Raw genomic sequence first — 23,125 nt, 5'->3', positions numbered from 1 at the left:
AAAGTCCGCAATCACTTAGTTGCTAACCTAACAGAATGCACTAACTTAGCAATCAAATTCTGCATCATTTTATAGGAACGATAATGGCTTTCTTATGATATATAAGAAGACTTTTATGACCAACTTTATAAATATTAATTTACAAAGAATTTTATTTTAGTGCAACATTTAATCGTTCGAAAAAACTTGCGAAACTTCTTTTCAATTTCAGTTTTAATCCTAATGAAAATTTCAAAACCATCTGTGCACCATGAACGTTTCCGGAAACAATTCTTTATAATCGTCTATAATATTTTTCAACTGATCTCGAGCTCCATTTTAATCTACAAATTCTCGCATTGAACGACTGGTAGGTTTGACGAAGTAACAACGGCGGCCCGATTAACAGGAGCGTTTCCCATTTTCTAAATAAGTCTCGCAGGGTTTCTTCCTGCACGGCGATAAGTTTCCAGCTGTTCTCTCTCCAGCCAACACAGCGGCATGAAGGACCGGGCGTCTCCTTCCGGCACTCCTGCTCGCTCTATCTCGCCTGCTCACCCTTCCCGAATCCACTCTCATTATTCCGAGGAAATTAAATATGTCACCTGATTCTTAAAGTTAATTGAACTTCGGCCGTAGCTTGAATCGGCCCGGCCGGCTTCTAATTCATTAGGATAATGTATTTGGGGCCACATTTAGGATAAACCCTGCTCGGTTTCGTCAAGGACAAGGATGTGTTGTTTAACATAATCTTAGGATCTATTCTTGTATCGTGCGACACAGTAAAGTTTACATTTAGCTCCTTGAAGCTGCTCAAAGATTAATCAGCGTTAGTTTCATATTCTGTTGAGGTTGACTGATAGAGGAACCAGTGGATTAATTTGTAAATAAAAATATATTGAAATAAGTACAAGTACAGGTGTAGTGTATGAAGTCAAAATCAAGTAAATTGTTACCATTATTTATTAATTTAATGTGTGATATTGTTGAGGTAGACTCATGGGGGAACCAGTGGATGGATTTGTAATAGAAAAATATATTGAAATAAGTGTAAGTATAGGTATAGTGTATGAGCTGAAAATAAAATAAATTGCCATCATTATTTATTAATTCACTACATGATATTGTTGAGGTAGACTGATGGGGAACCAGTGGATTAATTTGTAAATATAAATATATTGAAATAAGTACAAGTACAGACATAGTGTATGAGGTCAAAATCAAGTAAATTGTTACCATTATTTATTAATTTAATGTGTGATATTGTTGAGGTAGACTGATGGGGGAACCAGTGGATTAATTTATAATAGAAAAATGTATTGAAATAAGTACAAGTACAGACATAGTGTATGAGGTCAAAATCAAGTAAATTGTTATCATTATTTATTAATTTAATGTGTGATATTGTTGAGATGGACTGATGGGGAAACCAGTGGATGGATTTGTAATAGAAAAATATATTGAAATAAGTATAAGTACAGGTGTAGTGTATGAGGTCAAAATTAAGTAAATTGTTACCATTATTTATTAATTTAATGTGTGATATTATTGAGGTAGACTGATGGGAAAACCAGTGGATTAATTTATAATAGAAAAATGTATTGAAATAAGTACAAGTACAGGTATAGTGTATGAGGTCAAAATCAAGTAAATTGTTACCATTATTTATTAATTTAATACATGATATTGTTGAGGTAGACTGATGGGGAAACCAGTGGATTAATTTGTAATAGAAAAATATTTTGAAATAAGTATAAATACAGATATAGTCTATGACGTCAAAATTAAGTAAATTGTTATCATTATTTATTAATTTAATGTGTGATATTATTGAGGTAGACTGATGGAGGAGCCAGTGGATGAATTTATAATAGAAAAATGTATTGAAATAAGTACAAGTACAGACATAGTGTATGAGGTCAAAATTAAGTAAATTGTTCTCATTATTTATTAATTTAATGTATGGTATTGTTGAGGTAGACTGATGGGAGAACCAGTGGATGGATTTGTAATAGAAAAATATATTGAAATAAGTGTAAGTATAGGTATAGTGTATGAGCTGAAAATAAAATAAATTGCCATCATTATTTATTAATTTAATACATGATATTGTTGAGGTTGACTAGTAGAAGAATCAGTGGATTAATTTGTAAATAAAAATATATTGAAATAAGTGTAAGTATAGGTATAGTGTATGAGCTGAAAATAAAATAAATTGCCATCATTATTTATTAATTTAATACATGATATTGTTGAGGTTGACTAGTAGAAGAATCAGTGGATTAATTTGTAAATAAAAATATATTGAAATAAGTGTAAGTACAGGTATAGTGTATGAGCTGAAAATAAAATAAATTGCCATCATTATTTATTAATATAATACATGATATTGTTGAGGTTGACTAGTAGAAGAATCAGTGGATTAATTTGTAAATAAAAATATATTGAAATAAGTGTAAGTATAGGTATAGTGTATGAACTGAAAATAAAATAAATTGCCATCATTATTTATTAATTTAATACATGATACTGTTGAGGTTGACTAGTAGAAGAATCAGTGGATTAATTTGTAAATAAAAATATATTGAAATAAGTGTAAGTACAGGTGTAGTGTATGAACTGAAAATAAAATAAATTGCCATCATTATTTATTAATTCAATACATGATATTGTTAAGGTAGACTGATGAAGAAGCCAGTGGATTAATTTGTAATAGAAAAATGTATTGAAATAAGTACAAGTACAGACATAGTGTATGAGGTCAAAATTAAGTAAATTGTTATCATTATTTATTAATTCAATACATGATATTGTTAAGGTAGACTGATGAAGGAGCCAGTGGATTAATTTGTAATAGAAAAATGTATTGAAATAAGTACAAGTACAGACATAGTGTATGAGGTCAAAATTAAGTAAATTGTTATCATTATTTATTAATTTAATACATGATATTGTTGAGGTAGACTGATGGAGGAACCAGTGGGTGGATTTGTAATAGAAAAATGTATTGAAATAAGTATAAGTGCAGGTATAGTCTATGCTGACCCACAGTCTCACTCTTTCAGTGTTACAATACAAAAGAATATAATAGGGAGCATGTTTATATATTTATAGCAAAGGACATTACCAAAAAGATAATCTTGGTGTGTAACACTAGCTGAAGGCTACAAGAGACAACAATAGAAGTCTACTTATAGCTGTTTAGGCCACAATAATATGGACCTCTGCTTGTTTTGTATTTTTGTTTCATTATATTCTATTCTCTTCCTAACAGCGGTCTCCAGGTCACAAAAGAAAAGGTGTAGAGCTTTCCTTGAAGTAATTACGTCAACGTAATCCAATTAATATTGGGTTGGCAATTAAGTGATTGCAGATTTTGTCATTAGGTGTTATTGATATGTTCATATGTTTATATATAGTTTTGTATTACTTGGAAGTTACATATCTATATTTCTTAAATTTTTAATTTATTTACTTATCATTGTGTCAATAGAGAAATACATTTCTAGTAATTATTATTTCTCAATTTTAAGATTGAAACTCACAAAATTCCAATTGTAGTGTTCTCCTTAATTAACTTTTCCCATTTATCAGTGTCACTTGTATTGTTATATACAAATGTAATTGAAACATAAAAATTACACATATAGTAACTACAGAATGTATTTGCACATCATAGTATTTACTATATCAGCCACATACTAATTAATTACATTCAGGTATATTAAATCCTGCATCATTTAACAGTACTACAGAAATTTGATACCATGAAAATGGAATGACCTTGATGAAGGGATGTTCCATTGGAAATAAGAGTAGCTCTAAATTGTATGAAACTTTCAAATACAAAATGGAAATCAAAGAGACACTAGTTCCATTCCTTGTGAAAAAACCTTGCATAAAACAATACCAAATTTTCCAGTATAATACCTGACATTTGTACACACTATACCAAGGTGAACCCTTAATACTTTACTAATTATCTAATTAATTCTTAAAAAATAAGGTGTAGGTTATTTACCTCGTTATTTTTCCGCAGGGTTCGTATAATTTGTTGATCTTCGGGTTAAAAACAATGACAAGGCTGATCCTGATTCATGCCTGGATCATTGCGGACAATTTACCGAAAGCTGATTTATCGTATTCAACCGGCGGACTAAGTTCGAGTAATAAACTCGAGCAGCATCTAAATCCCTATTTTACTTACCAACCGGTCGCAAGGCTACGGCGGAGCAGCGAGCGCCGAGGAGAGGCGGAGGAAGCCAGGCGTGTACTAAATTTAAAAGTAAAACCTCTGCCTTTGTTGCCGAATCCCCGCGCTGAAAGAGAAGGTTGCTCTGCTCCTTCCAGCCATTCAACAGATTTAAATGGGCCCCGGAGCTTCGCGACCGCTTTCCTCTTTTAGTTGTTTTAAAGTACAGACGCTGCGGGTTCAACGATACGTGCCTCGGATTTATTTCGATCGGCCTCGTTCCATCTCCCTCTCTCTCTCTCTCTCTCTCTCTCTCTCTCTCTCTTCGTTCTTTTTAGAGCGCAGTTTTGTACGCAGTTGCTTTCCACTGCTGGCGCGGAAGTAAGAAAATATATACCGTTATTTGGACAAAGAATATTCTTCGAATGGAATGCGTGGTCATTCATTTTGCCTTCTTCCGATCATTTATAAAAGTTTCATGGAAAAATTCGTTAATAAATAATTACGTAAATAAATAGCTGGAGAAACCAGAGGAAATCGGAAACGACGTGAGGTAGTTGTGAACGTTGCAATTAACGATAGTTAACAGGAAGCTATCTCTACCAAAACCAGTGGAAATGACTGGTCTTTAAAAAATACCCAATAATAGAATATTTGTATATTTATTGATTTATTACTTTCTTACAGAAGTTCCATGTTATGCGGTATATTTTTCTTATTATTGACCCGTCTGGGACCATGATCCCTAAACGAGGGTCAACGCATTTATGAAACCGTAGAACCAGTCATTTAGACTGGTGTGGTATTTCTAGCGATGGATGCGCAATTTTCTTGATAACTGATATTGCCATATCGAATGTTGTAGAAAACGAGAAAACTGGTTAATTGGTACAAAATTATTTTCAGTTTGAATACATCAAATTCATTCTATTATTCTTTTAGTTATGCGAAAGTCGTTACATCATTGTGGAAGAAAATATAACATAAAGTAGGAATTTTCAAATAAAATTGTAAAATCAGTCAATCTGACTGGTGTGCTAGTTCCAGTGCTAACAGATATTTAACACCGGATAAAGAACATGAAATTTTCAAGTGTTGCACGTAAAATGGAGGTACAGGTTATGGCAAACAGTATGGAAGATATAGGTTAGGAATATGGAAATAAGATTACAGAACGTGAGAAAGCGAATATGGGGTACATGTAAGAAACAAAAATAGAAAGATTGTCGTAAGGTGTGCATCAATTGCGTCGTAGTTCGAATCAGCCGCTTATGATTATAAATCTACATCCGGTACGGGTGACCGCGCGAGATATTATTCAAAATTAGCGGGCCAGCGAAAGTCGGAAGTGGCAATTTGGCGGACGAAGAAGAGGGGAGGGAGCGGTAACGCGAGACGGTTCCTCGTCTCGGCGTCTCTACCGCGGCAACAAAAGACCGGTTAATTATGATTCTTTTATGATTCGATTTAACCGATCCCCAGAGCCGCCGAGGAATATCGCGCACAATGTACGCCGGGAATTAACGGACTATTAGCGGCGGAACAATGGAGCCTTTTTCTTGCCGGCGAGGGCCGTCTTTCGACGACAATGGGATCGATGTAACGCCAGTTCACTGGAAACCCCCAAGCGATTGTAGCAAACGGACTTTAAGCGGTTAATTTGCCGCCTTGCTTTCGTCTGTTTCGCTTTGAAAGCCAGGAAAAAGTAACTGTTCACCGAGTTTCAGTTAGGGAGTGTACTGCCGACTACGATCCGAGGTGTAGATTGGTTTAAAGCATCGTTGCGAAGGGGTTGAAAGGACGAGGGTGTAAAAAGTGCTGGAGATTCGTAATTTAATTTCCTTCCGACCATGTTGCCGATATTTAGAATACAGAAATAACGGTAGAACCGTATTAATTATAGTGGAAGGAGGATAATTAGTTCAGGTATCTGGAGTTCGTCTTAATAGCGATTCGTTCCTTCTTCTGCCTGGCTACGATTTCTCGTTAAAATGATCGGCTCACATCCGAACGTGGAATTTACTTAACCTAACCTCAATCGAGCATTAACAAACATTTTCGCTTTAGAAATTGATCGAGACTCTAGAAAAACGTGAACAGTCGTTCTGTGAATTGTAACATACACAGAACACATTAGGTTGTACCAAAAGTTTCTTTCGTTTTGTGAGTAAATAATAGATGTACAAGGTTCTTTCTTTTCTATTATTTTTATTGAACGATATATGATGCATTTTTATTGCCTTGGTGAGTGATTAAAATTCTATTGGAATAAAAAGGATGATAAAACAATTGAATAAAATAATACAAATAAATTATGTTATGTGCAAGGTATAAATATTCTATGAAAATATGAATTGTAAGCATAAAATGTAAATGTAAAATACGTTCTGCCTTAATTTTTCAATGTCCTCTTATCTTAACAATTATCGTAACGCGTACGGAATTTCCTCCGAAATGTGATCTGGAAATTTTCTTATTATCAATAAAACACAAGGATTTTCCAGTGAAATATTCCCGAGAAAAAGCAAACTTACTGGGAAAGTAGTCGCGTTTTCTGGGAGCAGCCCGCGCGAAATTAATCTCAGCAACGGGAACGAGTTCTCGAGCGTGATTTCGGCAAAGACACACGGAAACCATGAGAATGGTTCGAGCAAAAAGCTAACCTCTGACCGCTAAGCACCTGCCACTGCCATAAAAGGCAATGATATTTTTATAATTGAAATTAATTGCAGGTTGACCGCGCGCTTCCGTGTGACCTGTAATAAAAGCAAGAAGTTGCAGCAACTGGCCTGTTGTGCGGACAAACGTTAAAATAACGTTAAGGCGGCGAAAACCGAAAGGTAACTGACCCTCGACGTCACCAAGGTAAGTGGCATTTTTGCTGGAAATTCGTAGCACTCAATAATTTTGAAGTTTTGATGAAAACGTATTAGCATAGTCTCTGAAATTAAAATTTCGGTTTATAAATATTACTTGTTGTAATTATAAGTCATAAACACTTTTCTTATGACGTATAGTATTATAATATATAGTATAACCATATATAGTATTACCATATAACGTATAACGTTGTATATTGTTAGGTTATAACGTATAACGTTATATACTATTACTATTTATTACTATTTTAGAATTACGATACGCTTTTTGACAAAATTGCATTGTATCCGCCACAACTATAGAACCTTTATCACATTATTCTAATTTATTTTCTACGCTTATGTCATTAAATAAGTTTTGGAATTCGATATTTAATTGATCGATTAAGCCATATGAACACACCGGATACTCTCAGATAATTAACATGGCGGACGCCAAAACAAAAGAGTCGTACCAACCTTGCATGTAGGAACTAATGATCATACCAACCTAATATTTTCCCCAACAGCGTACGCATCATACGAATTTATTTATTTATCTTCTGATTGTCCTATACAGTTACAGAAATCAGGATTATGATCATTCTTTCACCATTGACTCGGTCTTTTCAGTGTATTTGTAAATTTCACTTCGATAGAACGTGAAACGCTTAAGCGTCAAGTAAATTGAAAGAAAAAAGCTGAAGTAACGTAAACGCGAGGACGACCGACAACAAATAGCAATCACGTGTACGTTAGAACGCCGGTTGAAGCTTTAAATATTCCAAAGAAAGGAACTTCTATTCAATGTATCTGTCTATATTTCATCGAAGAACGTAAAAAATCGATTCTCTATAATAACGATCGTTCCACCAAATTATGACTCAATCGCTCCTCCCACTACCTAATACCGCAACAGTTACGTCAGAAAGTAGAAAAAACGGCGACTCGGAGAAAAGTCTACAAAGCCATTCCACGCATTTTCCCCCGAAGCTGTGTAATTTCTACTATCTAGCGAGCTCATCAAACAGACGTAGCACTCGTCGAACAAACGCGATCCTCCGGCTCCCTCTGCCAGTCAATGATCCACAGATTACGTCACGAGGTAAAAAGCATTAAGAAAAATGCCGTACCACCATGGTGGTGAAACAATTCACCGAGAGCCCTCCCACGTCCACCAAGGGAATCATCAACACGGTACCAAAAGAGTAACAGTGAACGACAGCGATCGCCGGTTTGAATCGGCGATAAAGCGTCCGCCATGAAGGGAACACGCGAAGGAGAGGCTCGCACCCAATCATCAAAGTCGCATTTTCAGTGTAATGGGTGTGTTTAGCCGGTCGTGCACGTTTGGAAAGGGACGGTTGGAAGGAACGATCGGCCGAGATCCAAGCTTGCGGAGTCTCTCGATCGTGATCGGAGCCCCTCCGCCACCAATAATCATCGTACGGCCGCAATTACGGGCCTGGGGCATCCAATCGGGGCCTCTCTTCTTTCACGACATAGTTCCACTCTCTCTCTTTTTCCCCTGTTTTCATCTTTCTCGTTTCTTAGCCACTCTATTATTAGGCTGTATTACTGTAATGCGGCGACCAGCATGTCCGGGGCCAGCGAAATGGCTGCCATAATAGGGACAGACGCCAGATATCCGGCGTTTACCTCGCAGCATCCTGTCCGTGCGATTATCGTGCCACGACCGGGAATTTTACTGAAATTTTAGAAAGAATTCCGTGCCTCGTATACTCGCTTCGTTTAATCGGCCAACTTTTTCTTTGATAGGTCTGTTCGTGAGTTCATGCGATGGGGATTTGAGGTTCCTGCCTGTTTTATTTCATATCGCGATAACAAAAGGTCGAACAGGCCAAAAATGTCTTTTATCCTATCACGTAGCATCTCGATGCCTAATGGTTTCAAGGATAGAGAAAATATTTCCGAATATTCTTAGCTGTCTACATGAACATCGTAATAACTAAGGATCAAACCCCAACTAACCTAAAAAAAAGGATCAGTGAAACAAAGATGCTGTCTTTTGTATCACGCAGTGTTGTACACAATGATTCGTTCAAGAATAGAGAAATACATATACTTTTCTGAAATACATATATATATACATTTTTATTTATATACTCAGAAGAGGAACATACGGCGAATCTCATAAAAAACGAGCACGAGTCTGTTCAACTGCGACATCTAGATCTCCCAATAAGTAGTGGCGAAGAAGTTCAAAGAGACTTGGTGCGAGATCCTTGCTGGCGTATCCGCGCTTTTCAATATGGAATCGCGCGATAAACGCTCCCCAGGCAAAGAGGAAAGACGTATCTCCTCTGGCAGATAGGGGGAACTTTATAACTTGGCTACGAGCAACAGCGAAACAAATCGTGCGACTGGATCTCGCGAGACATCCGGTTTCCTTGGCCGACACCCTCCACTCCTCTCTCTCTCTCTCTCTCTCTGGTATTCGTCAAACGAGAAAGCATAAAATTTATAGTTTCCAGAAATGTTATATTTAATATCGTTTATCTCTACGATTTCTAAAAAAGAGTCCATGGACTCTTCAGTGATAAATGTGAGAATTTTTGGTGTTTAGTGACTTTGGTGTTTAAAGATTGTAACATTGTTTTTACTTAGCGATGGCCAAGTTCGCAAAAAACCAGCGTCCGCCGTATCGATTCTCCAGTAGCGACACTCGATCCGACTGCAGCCGAGATAAGTAAAGACATTGCGCGAATATTTCATTCAGCCAAACACGATCAACCGTTCAGACGAAGATAGAGATTCGAACGAAATACGCTAATTTTCGAGGGAAGACAGAAATACAAAATTATCGAGTTTTATATTCTTTTTATCAACGAAGCTTCAAACAAGAATCCTAAACCACTGAAAAATACGTGTATATTACGAGATTGTGTATTTCAGAAAGGTGAATACCAAGTACTTGCAAACTACTATGGAAGTGTCTCTGTCAATCGAAAGTATATTTATTTCTGTTGAAGTGGTCAGCACAAAACTCCACATCCGGTCTTTTAGTTTTCTCAAGCGCTGAAGCCATCGACAGCATGTGGACAAAAGAATAGCAGGAAGGCAGACCATAAACAGTAGACGTTGGCTTCGGGGTTTTTCAGTTATAAGGTAGCACTGCTAGCGTGCGGATCTGGACCAGCTCAAATTGCATTCCTACTTATTATCACGCTTCACTATTAAATTAAATATACATATTTTGTACCTTACACTTTATCCACGCGCTTTTCTCTCTTTATACACCGAATAACCTCAACAATTTCTATACCAAAGCCATGTGATAATTCTCAAAGGTCCTCGTTATGGTAAATCACTCTGTTCAAGCAATTTGATGCTTGTTTATCTATGGCTGCAGAATAAATACCGAAGATGATATTGAAAACTATGTGAAACATTCTATCTACGTGTTAAGCCACTCGTTTGAATCATTTCTACGTAAACATTCGTATTTATCAATCATTAGGTTATCCGGAAAGTTCCTTTCGTTCTATAAGCAAATGATAGACACGGAATGTTTCTTGTTTTAATTTATTCAACGTAATAATAAAAATATAACGAAATGGCTGAAATAATATAAAACAAAATTTGCTCATCTATTACCACCTTGCAAAACCAAAGAAACTTCTCGGACAACCTAGTAAATCTAAAACGATGTTACTTATTTCTCCTACCATCGTCCGTTCTCTGATCCACCGCAAACGAACGCGCTTAAAATCACAGTTAAATGCTGCGACTCTGTATCCTTCACAAAACGAAAGAAATACTGAACGAAACAAGTGCAGCTTCTTCATTACCGAGGGAAAACAAATATATAAAATACAGAAGAAGGTAGAGAAATAAATAGAACAATCTAAGGATCGAGAGGATGGCCGTGCATCTGTCAGGCGGACGAAAAGAGAGGCACACGGTTGGGCAGAGGAGCTTGGTCCTGCGGGCGTGGGTGGCGGAACGAAGAGGGAGAGTTTGGGGGGTGAGTATCGAGGGCGCTAATGTTCCTCGGGCAGGAAACACCGTCTCCATCCTGCACCCTCTATCTCTCCGCTCACTCGCCTATTTTTATTCGTCTTTATCTGAGACTTGAGTCGGTTCCTCTCCATTTCCTCTTGAGGAGTTCTTCCTCCTTCTCAGCCTCCCTGTTCTTCCTCCTCCTCCTCCTCCTACCCTGCTCTTTCTGTATGCCGCTTCTCTGCGTGTCCCCTCCGGCTACCGATGCGGTGACAACAACATGCAAACATTCTGGTATTTGCAATTCGAATGCCACAAAACGGGGACGGGAAACCGCGGCGAAGAAGCCCCAGCCGGTGCTCGCCTTGCCGCGAGAACGCGTCGATCCCACCCCTTGCAAAAGGTACACAGCTCGCTATTCTATTAGCCCGCGGAAAGATAAGTTGTACTTTGGCCGTACGAGAGCTGTGCACGAGAAACGTATCGTTTCCAAACGGTTTCAGTATTTTTCACCGACCATCCCCGTCAGCCGCCCCCGCGTTATCGTCCTTGCTGCAGGCTAGCGGAATTTTCTCTGCTCATTGTGTCTCTGATTGACCTTTTTTTCGCCAATTTTTGCTATTATTTCTGATTTTATTCGCAGGCGGTTTGTATGGGAAGACTTAGGAAATTCTTTTTACGAGAAATAGAAAAGCTGAGTTTCTTTGGAAGGAATTTCAAATGTCAAACAGCTTGTAGGGTAGGTGCTGTGCGATATTTTTCTTTAAATTGAACATACATTGAATTTGAGGGGAAGATTTGTCTTCTATGGGACTTCCTTTTGCAATTGTGCTTTTCTAACATGAGAAAGTTTATTGTGTCTCAGAGACATATGAAAGAAGCAAATTTAATTCTGCAAAATTTTGCATCTCTTCCCATTTATTTAAATTTCATAGGTTCGGTGTTGCCTAGGAGTTTAGAATTCCATTGGCGTGTAATTGAAAATCATTGTTCGTAGAAGAAATATCAATTTGAAGGTTGCTCAACCCGAAAGATTATAAAGGCGAATAAATTCGTCGTAATGTTTTTGAGTTACACGCAGCCTGAAATTGTGATGATACGTGCTCGCGGCCGATTTATAACCAGGTGATTATACAATCAAGAGGGCAGATGCGCACATTAAAAGTTCAGCGTCGTTCAGCGACGAAATTCGTGATTATAACGTCGATATAAGAATAGCCTTTGGCCAGAAAAATGAAGACATCTGCCCTGATGAGAGCCGTCCGGAGCACGGCCACGTTGAAAGCATCCAACCCTGCATAAATCGACTGCTTAAGCACGGGTTGTGCGGAAAAAATTGCAAGCAGATGCAAGTCTCACAGTTCAAGCGTGACACGATGCAATATTTTCTTCCATTTAAATTCACCTGTATATCTTTTCATGCATTATCATTTACGATATAGCTACTCTTTGAATTAATATGTTTCCAAGAAAACTCCGCCATCGATTAACTATTATCTTTCCCCATTAAATGTAAATCTGTGATAAATGTAGGTTATAAGCAAAGAACACGATAAGTCAGATTACTATTTTTCTAGATATCGGTTTTAAGATTCGATGTATCATCGACCAATGCAAAGTTAGTAAAATTGTCTTTATATTTGATGTTGAAGCTGAACATGTGTCTTTTCATTGCTTTTAAAGTTTCAATATTGAGATATGTGCAATTTTATGCGCTGGACTAGGTTAGCTGCGTAGTAGCGATACTTGTATGTGAATATCGGCGTGGGGAAGTATGTGTGTGTGCGCGGCGTCTCGAAAACAAAGGAATGTAAACTGTTCAGTTAAGTGTGTATCGATAAATATCTTTGAAATCGTCCATCAAATAACTGTATAATTATTCTAATATTAATTCCAAGTGTAAATTTAGTATTCCTATAGCATTATTTCGACTATCAAGATCCAAAATTCTCAACAAATATAAAACAAAAATTGTTGTTCATCTATTATCACCTTCTGAAAGGAAAGAAACTTTCCGGACAACCTAATGCTATCGAAACAGTGAATATAATATAATACAAGTGAGAATATCGTAAAATGCAAGACACAGAATGAAATTTATACCAACCTTTGTCTCAATATTCTCTAAAAGTTGATATTACAAACAGAAGACACTGTATCACTATTGAGATATGTATAATTGCATGTGCTGGACTAGGTTAGCTGCGTAGTAGTAATACTTGCATGTGAATATCAGTGTGTGGAAGTATATGTGTGCATCTCGAAAACAAATGAATGTAAACTGTTCGATCGGTTAACAGTGGGATATGGAAAGAAGTGATGAGACGCGTGCAAGTGTGTATCGATGAATATCTTTGAAATCGTTTATCAAATAAATATATAACTATTATAATATAAATTCTACGTGTAAATTTAGTATTCCTATAGCATTATTTCGACTATCAAGATCCAAAATTTTAAAGAAATATAAAACAAAAATTGTTGTTCATCTATTATCACCTTCTGAAAGGAAAGAAACTTTCCGGACAACCTAATGCTATCGAAACAGTGAATATAATATAGTACAAGTGAGAATATCGTAAAATGCAAGACACAGAATGAAATTTATACCAACCTTTGTCTCAATATTCTCTAAAAGTTGATATTACAAACAGAAGACATTGTATCACTATTGAGATATGTATAATTGCATGTGCTGGACTAGGTTAGCTGCGTAGTAGTGATACTTGTATGTGAATATCGGTGTGGGGAAGTATGTGTGTGTGTGCGTCTCGAAAACAAATGACTGTATACTGTTCGATCGGTTAACAGTGGGATTTGGAAAGAAGTGATGAGACGCGTGCAAGTGTGTATCGATGAATATCTTTGAAATCGTTTATCAAATAAATATATAACTATTATAATATAAATTCTAAGTGTAAATTTAGTATTCCTATAGCATTATTTCGACTATCAAGATCCAAAATTCTCAACAAATATAAAACAAAAATTGTTGTTCATCTATTATCACCTTCTGAAAGGAAAGAAACTTTCCGGACAACCTAATACTATCGAAACAGTGAATATAATATAGTACAAGTGAAAATATCGTAAAATGCAAGACACAGAATGAAATTTATACCAACCTTTGTCTCAATATTCTCTAAAAGTTGATATTACAAACAGAAGACACTGTATCACTATTGAGATATGTATAATTGTATGTGCTGGACTAGGTTAGCTGCGTAGTAGTAATACTTGCATGTGAATATGAGTGTGTGGAAGTATATGTGTGCGTCTCGAAAACAAATGACTGTATACTGTTCGATCGGTTAACAGTGGGATATGGAAAGAAGTGATGAGACGCGTGCAAGTGTGTATCGATGAATATCTTTGAAATCGTTTATCAAATAAATATATAACTATTATAATATAAATTCTACGTGTAAATTTAGTATTCCTATAGCATTATTTCGACTATCAAGATCCAAAATTCTCAACAAATATAAAACAAAAATTGTTGTTCATCTATTATCACCTTCTGAAAGGAAAGAAACTTTCCGGACAACCTAATACTATCGAAACAGTGAATATAATATAGTACAAGTGAAAATATCGTAAAATGCAAGACACAGAATGAAATTTATACCAACCTTTGTCTCAATATTCTCTAAAAGTTGATATTACAAACAGAAGACACTGTATCACTATTGAGATATGTATAATTGCATGTGCTGGACTAGGTTAGCTGCGTAGTAGTGATACTTGTATGTGAATATCGGTGTGGGGAAGTATGTGTGTGTGTGCGTCTCGAAAACAAATGACTGTATACTGTTCGATCGGTTAACAGTGGGATATGGAAAGAAGTGATGAGACGCGTGCAAGTGTGTATCGATGAATATCTTTGAAATCGTTTATCAAATAAATATATAACTATTATAATATAAATTCTAAGTGTAAATTTAGTATTCCTATAGCATTATTTCGACTATCAAGATCCAAAATTCTCAACAAATATAAAACAAAAATTGTTGTTCATCTATTATCACCTTCTGAAAGGAAAGAAACTTTCCGGACAACCTAATGCTATAGAAACAGTGAATATACCATAATACAAGTGAAAATATCGTAAAATGCAAGACACAGAATGAAATTTATACCAACCTTTGTCTCAATATTCTCTAAAAGTTGATATTACAAACAGAAGACACTGTATCACTATTGAGATATGTATAATTGCATGTGCTGGACTAGGTTAGCTGCGTAGTAGTAATACTTGCATGTGAATATCAGTGTGTGGAAGTATATGTGTGCGTCTCGAAAACAAATGAATGTAAACTGTTCGGTCGGTTAACAGTGGGATATGGAAAGAAGTGATGAGACGCGTGCAAGTGTGTATCGATGAATATCTTTGAAATCGTTTATCAAATAAATATATAACTATTATAATATAAATTCTAAGTATAAATTTAGTATTCCTATAGCATTATTTCGGCAATTAAGATCGAAAATTCTCAACATTCGAGTACATTTTTGTCTGGTTATGACGTTACATGAAGCTTCGCCAACTTGTCAGCTAACCTCTAAAAAACTTTTAACATTGCTCAACTATAAGATGACATTAAACTGAGAAAATCTAGAAAAATGTGCTTATCGTGTTTTCTTCGTATGATCTTCAAACGAACAAATTTAATAAACGGATAATTGTTGCATCGTGGAATGGAACAAGGAAATTTTACATATCAGTATCGAAATGGAAGAAGATCGTTAACGAGAAGTTAGAGATATCGAATGAAACAAAGTCGAGCTGTCAACGGTGCTAGCCGGTTATCTGGAATCGCGAGCCAGCCGTTTTTCTAATATCTGTTTTTCGGAATCGCAGGCGTAATACATACGCCGGGGTGGGACGTCGGTCGCTATATAATTACGCGTCTATCGTCCCAGGCTTGTTTTATATGTGGAAGACCATTCGGCCACGGAAACGAGCTACGCTGCTTGTTATTCGAGCAATTTCAGCCCATCGAGGACCAACCGACACACACTCGATCACGAGATTGCGATATCAGCTAATAACAAGGTTCGTCGAATATTCGTCGAATACGTTACAGTCGTTGAAAGAGGCGGAGAAGGAATATTTTTAAGGTACTCGGATACGATAAAGTCGCCGCTAGAAATACAAATACGCTGCTTCTTTTGCTTTTACAACGTTCTATCAAATTTTTCAACAAATTTTAATAACGCTTTGGACTTTCTGTTTCTTTTTTTTTTTTGCTGCAGAGAGCAGGAGGAAACTTACACCGTTGGTCGGTGCAGCTAACGTCTCTTATAATTGCGATTCTTCCTATAATTCTTATTAAGGCTAATTAATTGCAATGGCTTGTATAATTCAGTTTAGCCACTGTTTCCGCGAGAAAGGTTTGTTTGGCATTGGTATCTTCCCTACTGTATGGATATCAAAGGTGTCTGAATGGTTGGAAAAACGATAGTTTAAATTACTGTTTATTGTTACATTTATAATCTTCAGGCAGCCGTGATCTTCGCCTATATATAAATAAATATAATGAGAGGGACTTGAAGTATTTGAATAATTAATATAGTAGCGTTTCTGTAATTCTCAAACTTTTCCAAATAAATGTTTCTTCAAAGGTACCCATTCAGCGACTACTATATCACTTTCCAGAATTCCATTTCGCCAACCTAACCATCAATTCATAGCGCAATTAATCGCACAAGACGATCACAAGTTCTATCTGTGATTTCTCTGCGGTTAGGAATCTTAGGTGTCGAAATTCATACAGAGAGATCAGACAAGAGAAGAGTGCAGTTGCATCGTTTCATTTAACACTTTGACTGCCACATTTTTCGCTCAGGACGCCACGGCTTTAGCTCTCTTAAATGTGAAAATCGCCTGCCAATTTTATTTGGATTTCCGCATCGATTTCATACGAAACAACGTGCTTTCGTGGTTTATGAAAAGGATTTGAGGAAAGTGGATATAAAAGGACAAAAGTATCTTGTTCACGTATTCATATACCGGGTCTTGCTTAAATTCAGCATCTAACTAACCTACAAAGTATCTGTGAGAATAGCTTGAAAATAATTTCAAGGTCATCAATTCAGTTTCGCGTGTCAATATCTATTTCTTATATTATGTATGTGATGTTTTAAGCGACATCAAGACGAATTGAAGATAATTTTGCAATGATGTCGTATGTAGCGTTAGTAACTTTTCAAAATCTTCAGTAGCAATAGAAATAATTTAACACTTTGAGATCACACGTTTCGCTGAGGACGCCACGGGAGTATTTTTATTATTCAAAGCATGTAATGGCAAAATAATAATAAATTGATAATGTAAGACAACATTTTTCCTCAATGGGCCGTTTATCTTATTGGTGGTCACGGGTGACCACCATGGCGCCTTGGTAGCAGTTGATATCGACATATCATAACAAGGCTTCGTTTATTTAAACAAACCATTCGCATTCGTTGTTTCGTCGTAAGCAAAACGTGCAGAATATATCGTTGAAACGTGTAGAAGATATTAGTAAACAGTATTTGCTCGTTCTATATATAACAGCAAGGTATGTTCACATTTCTAACCTCAATTATATGATCATAAAGCAGTATTTACTTATTATATTTTCTAAGGTGTGTTTATAATAATATTCGCAGATTACCCCTCAAAGATATGGATGCAAACACAGTGAACAGTTAGATGCAAGATTTGTCCTCATTTTCATTTTATTGATGTTCTAATGAAAATGTTTAATTGTTCAATGAGGCACTTGTTATTTCAAAGTATCTTCTATTTATGCTCTGACTGTCAATAATTAATTGTCAATAAAACAAATTGTCAAAAAAACAATTGTCAATAAAACAATTGTCAAAAAACTGTCAATAATTTAATTTTTACAATTGTAAGAAGTTGACGCGCTCCGGTCACTAATGACCACCGTGGTGTCACAGGAGAAACCGTGGATCATATGTGACCCACGTGGCAGCCAAAGTGTTAACGAGCATTGGTCATTTCATATTTCATTGCCGAATGCTTGATAATTTCCAATAACTTTTGAAAATTGACTCCCTCAAAGAAGATTGCTTACTATGAAAAAATAAACCCATAAAACACTGTGCTCGATACAGAATGATGAAAACGTTTGAAATATCCTATGAAAAAGAGAAAAGTAGGAAACCATGTTGCCCAATTTTGAAACGAATTTTGATATTCAATAATTGTCAAGTTGGAGGGTAAATCGATCGCCCACCCCGTGTAACCATACTTCGAGAGTAGGGGTGTGGGACGTAGCTTCGCTCGCGCGAAACTTTTTACCCCCTTTCCAAGTTGAAACAAAGACGACTCGCGTGACCAGAAGGCGTGCCACGTGATACGCTACGCGAATCGCCGGCTCGACCAATCGGCTTTCAGAGGCAACCCCGATACAAAGTATACACGGCGTGCAGCTTTGATGTTTCCAGTCACGTGACCCGCGACTCGATATCAATTCGTGACGCTAAGTGCGCTTTCGCGTGTGCACGCGCTTCTTTTCTCGCGGTGGAGCTTTAAGGACACCGCTTCCGACTCGCCTTTCCACCCGCCTCCCCCCTTTTCCTCCCTATTTCTCGCGTCAAGATCGTCGAAAATGTCGTTCGTCGGTGTTAACGATCGCGCCTAATCGCCAAACCGACGAATTTTTCCTCGATTCCGGCTCGATAGCAAAATGGGTGTCACCTTGTTCCCTACCGTTATCGCCTGTTCTTATCGATGCTTTTAATTTTCTACGGCAACGAAAGTTGATTCTCCATTGCTATGGTACTAGTGATTAATTCGGTTTGAAATTAATAGGATAATGATAATGCGTTTGGCTGGATATTAGGAAGATAAAGGACGTTTGATTGGTTAGACGGGAATTAGCTGGTTCTTGATAGACATCTATGATTAAAGGACTTTTAAAGAAATTTGTTCCTCCGAGGTCAAAGTACATTATCTTCTCTATTAAAGGGAAAAAATTCTTTCCATTGATAGATATATGCGATTATAGGAATTTTCCGTTCTTTTCTTCGGATGCATAAATTTATAACGAATTGGAAGTTATAATGGTGTAAGTGAAAAGTATCGTTTCATATTTACTTAAGTTATATATCTTTATTCTTTAGCTCGATACGTTTCCATGATTCCAACGAAATACAATGAATTTTTATAAATTAAGCTGAACCAAAAGTTCCTTTCGTTTTTATAAGGAAATATGCACAACATTCTTTGTTTTATATTATTTTATTGAATTACGTTTAATCCACTTTATTCTATTACTACAAAATGGATCACACATAAATCCATGAAATAATATAAAATAAAATATGCTGTGCATCTGTTATTTCACTTATGAAACGAAAGAAACTTTTGGGACAACATGATATTATTCCAGAAACAGGATATCATTTTCTGAGAAATAAGAGTGAATTGACTTACGTTACTATTGTCTCCTGTTGAGATTAGCTGATAGCAACCAGTGGATTAATTTGTAATAGAAAAATATATTGAAATAAGTACAAGTACAGACATAGTGTATGAGGTCAAAATCAAGTAAATTGTTATCATTATTTATTAATTTAATGTGTGATATTATTGAGGTAGACTGATGGGGAAACCAGTGGATTAATTTATAATAGAAAAATATATTGAAATAAGTGTAAGTACAGGTATAGTGTATGAGCTGAAAATAAAATAAATTGCCATCATTATTTATTAATTCAATACATGATATTGTTAAGGTAGACTGATGAAGGAGCCAGTGGATTAATTTGTAATAGAAAATATATTGAAATAAGTACAAGTACAGACATAGTGTATGAGGTCAAAATCAAGTAAATTGTTATCATTATTTATTAATTTAATGTGTGATATTGTTGAGGTTGACTGATAGAGAAACAAGTAGGTGAATTTGTAATAGAAAAATGTATTGAAATAAGTATAAATACAGACATAGTGTATGAGGTCAAAATCAAGTAAATTGTTATCATTATTTATTAATTTAATGTGTGATATTGTTGAGGTTGACTGGTAGAGAAACAAGTAGGTGAATTTGTAATAGAAAAATGTATTGAAATAAGTACAAGTACAGGTATAGTGTATGAGGTCAAAATCATTATTTATTAATTTAAGGTGTGATATTGTTGAGGTAGACTGATGGGGAAACCAGTGGATGAATTTGTAATAGAAAAATGTATTGAAATAAGTATAAATACAGACATAGTGTATGAGGTCAAAATCAAGTAAATTGTTATAATTGTTGATTAATTTAATGTGTGATATTGTTGAGGTTGACTGGTAGAGAAACAAGTAGGTGAATTTGTAATAGAAAAATGTATTGAAATAAGTACAAGTACAGATATAGTATATGAGGTCAAAATCAAGTAAATTGTTATCATTATTTATTAATTTAATGTGTGATATTGTTGAGGTAGACTGATGGAGGAACCAGTGGATTAATTTGTAATAGAAAAATGTATTGAAATAAGTACAAGTACAGGTATAGTGTATGAGGTCAAAATCATTATTTATTAATTTAAGGTGTGATATTGTTGAGGTTGACTGGTAGAGAAACAAGTAGGTGAATTTGTAATAGAAAAATGTATTGAAATAAGTACAAGTACAGACATAGTGTATGAGGTCAAAATCAAGTAAATTGTTATCATTATTTATTAATTTAATGTGTGATATTGTTGAGGTAGACTGATGGAGGAACCAGTGGATTAATTTGTAATAGAAAAATGTATTGAAATAAGTACAAGTACAGGTATAGTGTATGAGGTCAAAATCATTATTTATTAATTTAATGTGTGATATTGTTGAGGTAAATTGATGGGGAAACCAATGGATTAATTTATAATAGAAAAATGTATTGAAATAAGTACAAGTACAGACATAGTGTATGAGGTCAAAATCAAGTAAATTGTTATCATTATTTATTAATTTAATGTGTGATATTATTGAGGTAGACTGATGGAGGAACCAGTGGATTAATTTGTAATAGAAAAATGTATTGAAATAAGTACAAGTACAGGTATAGTGTATGAGGTCAAAATCATTATTCATTAATTAAATGTGTGATATTGTTGAGGTAGACTGATGGGGAAACCAGTGGATTAATTTGTAATAGAAAATATATTGAAATAAGTACAAGTACAGACATAGTGTATGAGGTCAAAATCAAGTAAATTGTTATCATTATTTATTAATTTAATGTGTGATATTGTTGAGGTTGACTGGTAGAGAAACAAGTAGGTGAATTTGTAATAGAAAAATGTATTGAAATAAGTACAAGTACAGACATAGTGTATGAGGTCAAAATCAAGTAAATTGTTATCATTATTTGTTAATTTAATGTGTGATATTGTTGAGGTAGACTGGCAGAGGAACTAGTGGATGCATTTGTAATAGAAAAATATATTGAAATAAGTGTAAGTACAGGTATAGTGTATGAGCTGAAAATAAAATAAATTGCCATCATTATTTATTAATTCAATACATGATATTGTTAAGGTAGACTGATGAAGGAGCCAGTGGATTAATTTGTAATAGAAAAATGTATTGAAATAAGTACAAGTACAGACATAGTGTATGAGGTCAAAATCAAGTAAATTGTTATCATTATTTATTAATTTAATGTGTGATATTATTGAGGTAGACTGATGGAGGAGCCAGTGGATGAATTTTTAATAGAAAAATGTATTGAAATAAGTACAAGTACAGACATAGTGTATACTGACCCACATCCTCACTCTTTCAGTGTTACAATACAAAAGAATATAATAGGGAGCATGCTCATATATTTATAGCAAAGGACATTACTCAAAAGTCAACCTTGGTGTGTAACTGTAGCTGGAAGCTACAAGAAACAGAAATAGAAACCTACTTATAGCTGTTTTGTTTCTACACCTTGTAACCCAAAACAACACTTATATTCAATGCCACAATAATGTGGACCTCTGCTTGTTTTGAATTTTTGTTTCACTAAATTCTATTCTCTTCATAACAGAGGTCTCCAGGTCACTGCAATATAAAAGAGAAAGATGTAAAGCTTTTCTTGAAGCAATTACTTCGACATTCCCTTCATAACGAGGAAAGTTATTCCAACAATCTTACAAAGTATCAATACATTTAACAATGAAACGAGAAATTCTGCAGATCTGTCATATCTTTCAAAACTTTCAGTAGTACAAACTCCTCAGATTTTTATCACAGCGTGCGATATCGATTCGAACGAATTTCTTTCGATGCAGGCTGACCGCTCCTGTGGACAATCGTGATCAGTCGCGAGATAAATCGTGTATGATGATCCATAAGTGGCTACGCTTTCGATAGTGTCAACAGGAACAAGTTGTTAGCTCGGAAGGGCAGGCTAGCGCGTCAAGCCCACCCCGGGATTCCGGAGCGTTCGTGATGGATGATCGCAGATATACTGAAAAATGGTGATGGATGAAATCTCGCCGGCTATAAACATTGACGGAATCTGTTACGTGAATTGTAATAAGTTATCCCGCTGCGCGTCTTAATAAAACGGACATTTCGTGGCCGATCCGCCCGGCGGATTCTGTCTCGCGCCGCCAGTTCATTCATTTAAAAGCGATTTGTAAGCCTTCCCTTCTACCTTTCCAATGCAAATCCTGCAAATTGCAAGCTTCAACTGTTAATTGATATCGCAAATTGGCGATGCGTGAAAGGAAAGTTAGGTTAGGAATCGGTCGCTGGATCTTCCGTATTTTATATTCGCCCGTCGCAATTTGTCGATTCTAATTTTTTTAAATGTTAATTAATCTAGTAGTAGAGCACCTAAGACCTTACGCCATTCAAATTGTTACATTGCAATACGTTTTTATATTTGTCCTGTCAGGAAGAATCGTCATTTACAGGGTCGTAAATTAAAGCGTTAACCAGCACCACTCATTCACCTAATTGTATCTGATTGCAATTCTACAAAAAGTTGCATAAATCCTAAATTGCATATGCGTTTGATTGAGGTTAGGTTGGAGTTAGGTTATGTATCTGTGTATTTTCAATTCATCATTCTATATACCTAAAACCTACCAACTACCTCCGCTTCGTTCAATAAAATATCCATAGCAATTCTGAGAGCCACAATACCGCGGCTAC

At 35.7% G+C, this 23,125-nt stretch overlaps 2 long non-coding RNA genes across 3 annotated transcripts; one reads left to right on the top strand and one right to left on the bottom strand.

Annotated features, from left to right (window-relative positions):
- Positions 1–1,171: 1,171 nt before the first annotated feature.
- Positions 1,172–21,243, top strand: LOC126926736 (uncharacterized). 2 transcript variants are annotated; one of them, XR_007714830.1, is made up of 4 exons: positions 1,172–1,250; positions 2,939–2,962; positions 20,583–20,768; positions 21,161–21,243. It is a non-coding gene; the product is annotated as an uncharacterized LOC126926736 (long non-coding RNA). The 2 variants fall into 2 exon arrangements; XR_007714829.1 differs by lacking the exons at positions 1,172–1,250; positions 2,939–2,962 and adding an exon at positions 20,317–20,501 and having other exon boundaries at positions 20,628–20,768.
- On the bottom strand, positions 6,411–7,490 carry LOC126926685 (uncharacterized). The gene is made up of 4 exons (XR_007714772.1): positions 7,225–7,490; positions 7,021–7,112; positions 6,706–6,927; positions 6,411–6,632 (listed from the first exon to the last, which is right to left on the bottom strand). It is a non-coding gene; the product is annotated as an uncharacterized LOC126926685 (long non-coding RNA).
- Positions 21,244–23,125: the final 1,882 nt, after the last annotated feature.

The sequence above is a fragment of the Bombus affinis genome, chromosome 18, assembly GCF_024516045.1.
Source record: "Bombus affinis isolate iyBomAffi1 chromosome 18, iyBomAffi1.2, whole genome shotgun sequence".
NCBI classification, from domain to species: domain Eukaryota; kingdom Metazoa; phylum Arthropoda; class Insecta; order Hymenoptera; family Apidae; genus Bombus; species Bombus affinis.
The sequence above is the reverse complement of the archived record's forward strand: the minus strand, read 5'-3'. Positions and strand labels throughout refer to the sequence as shown.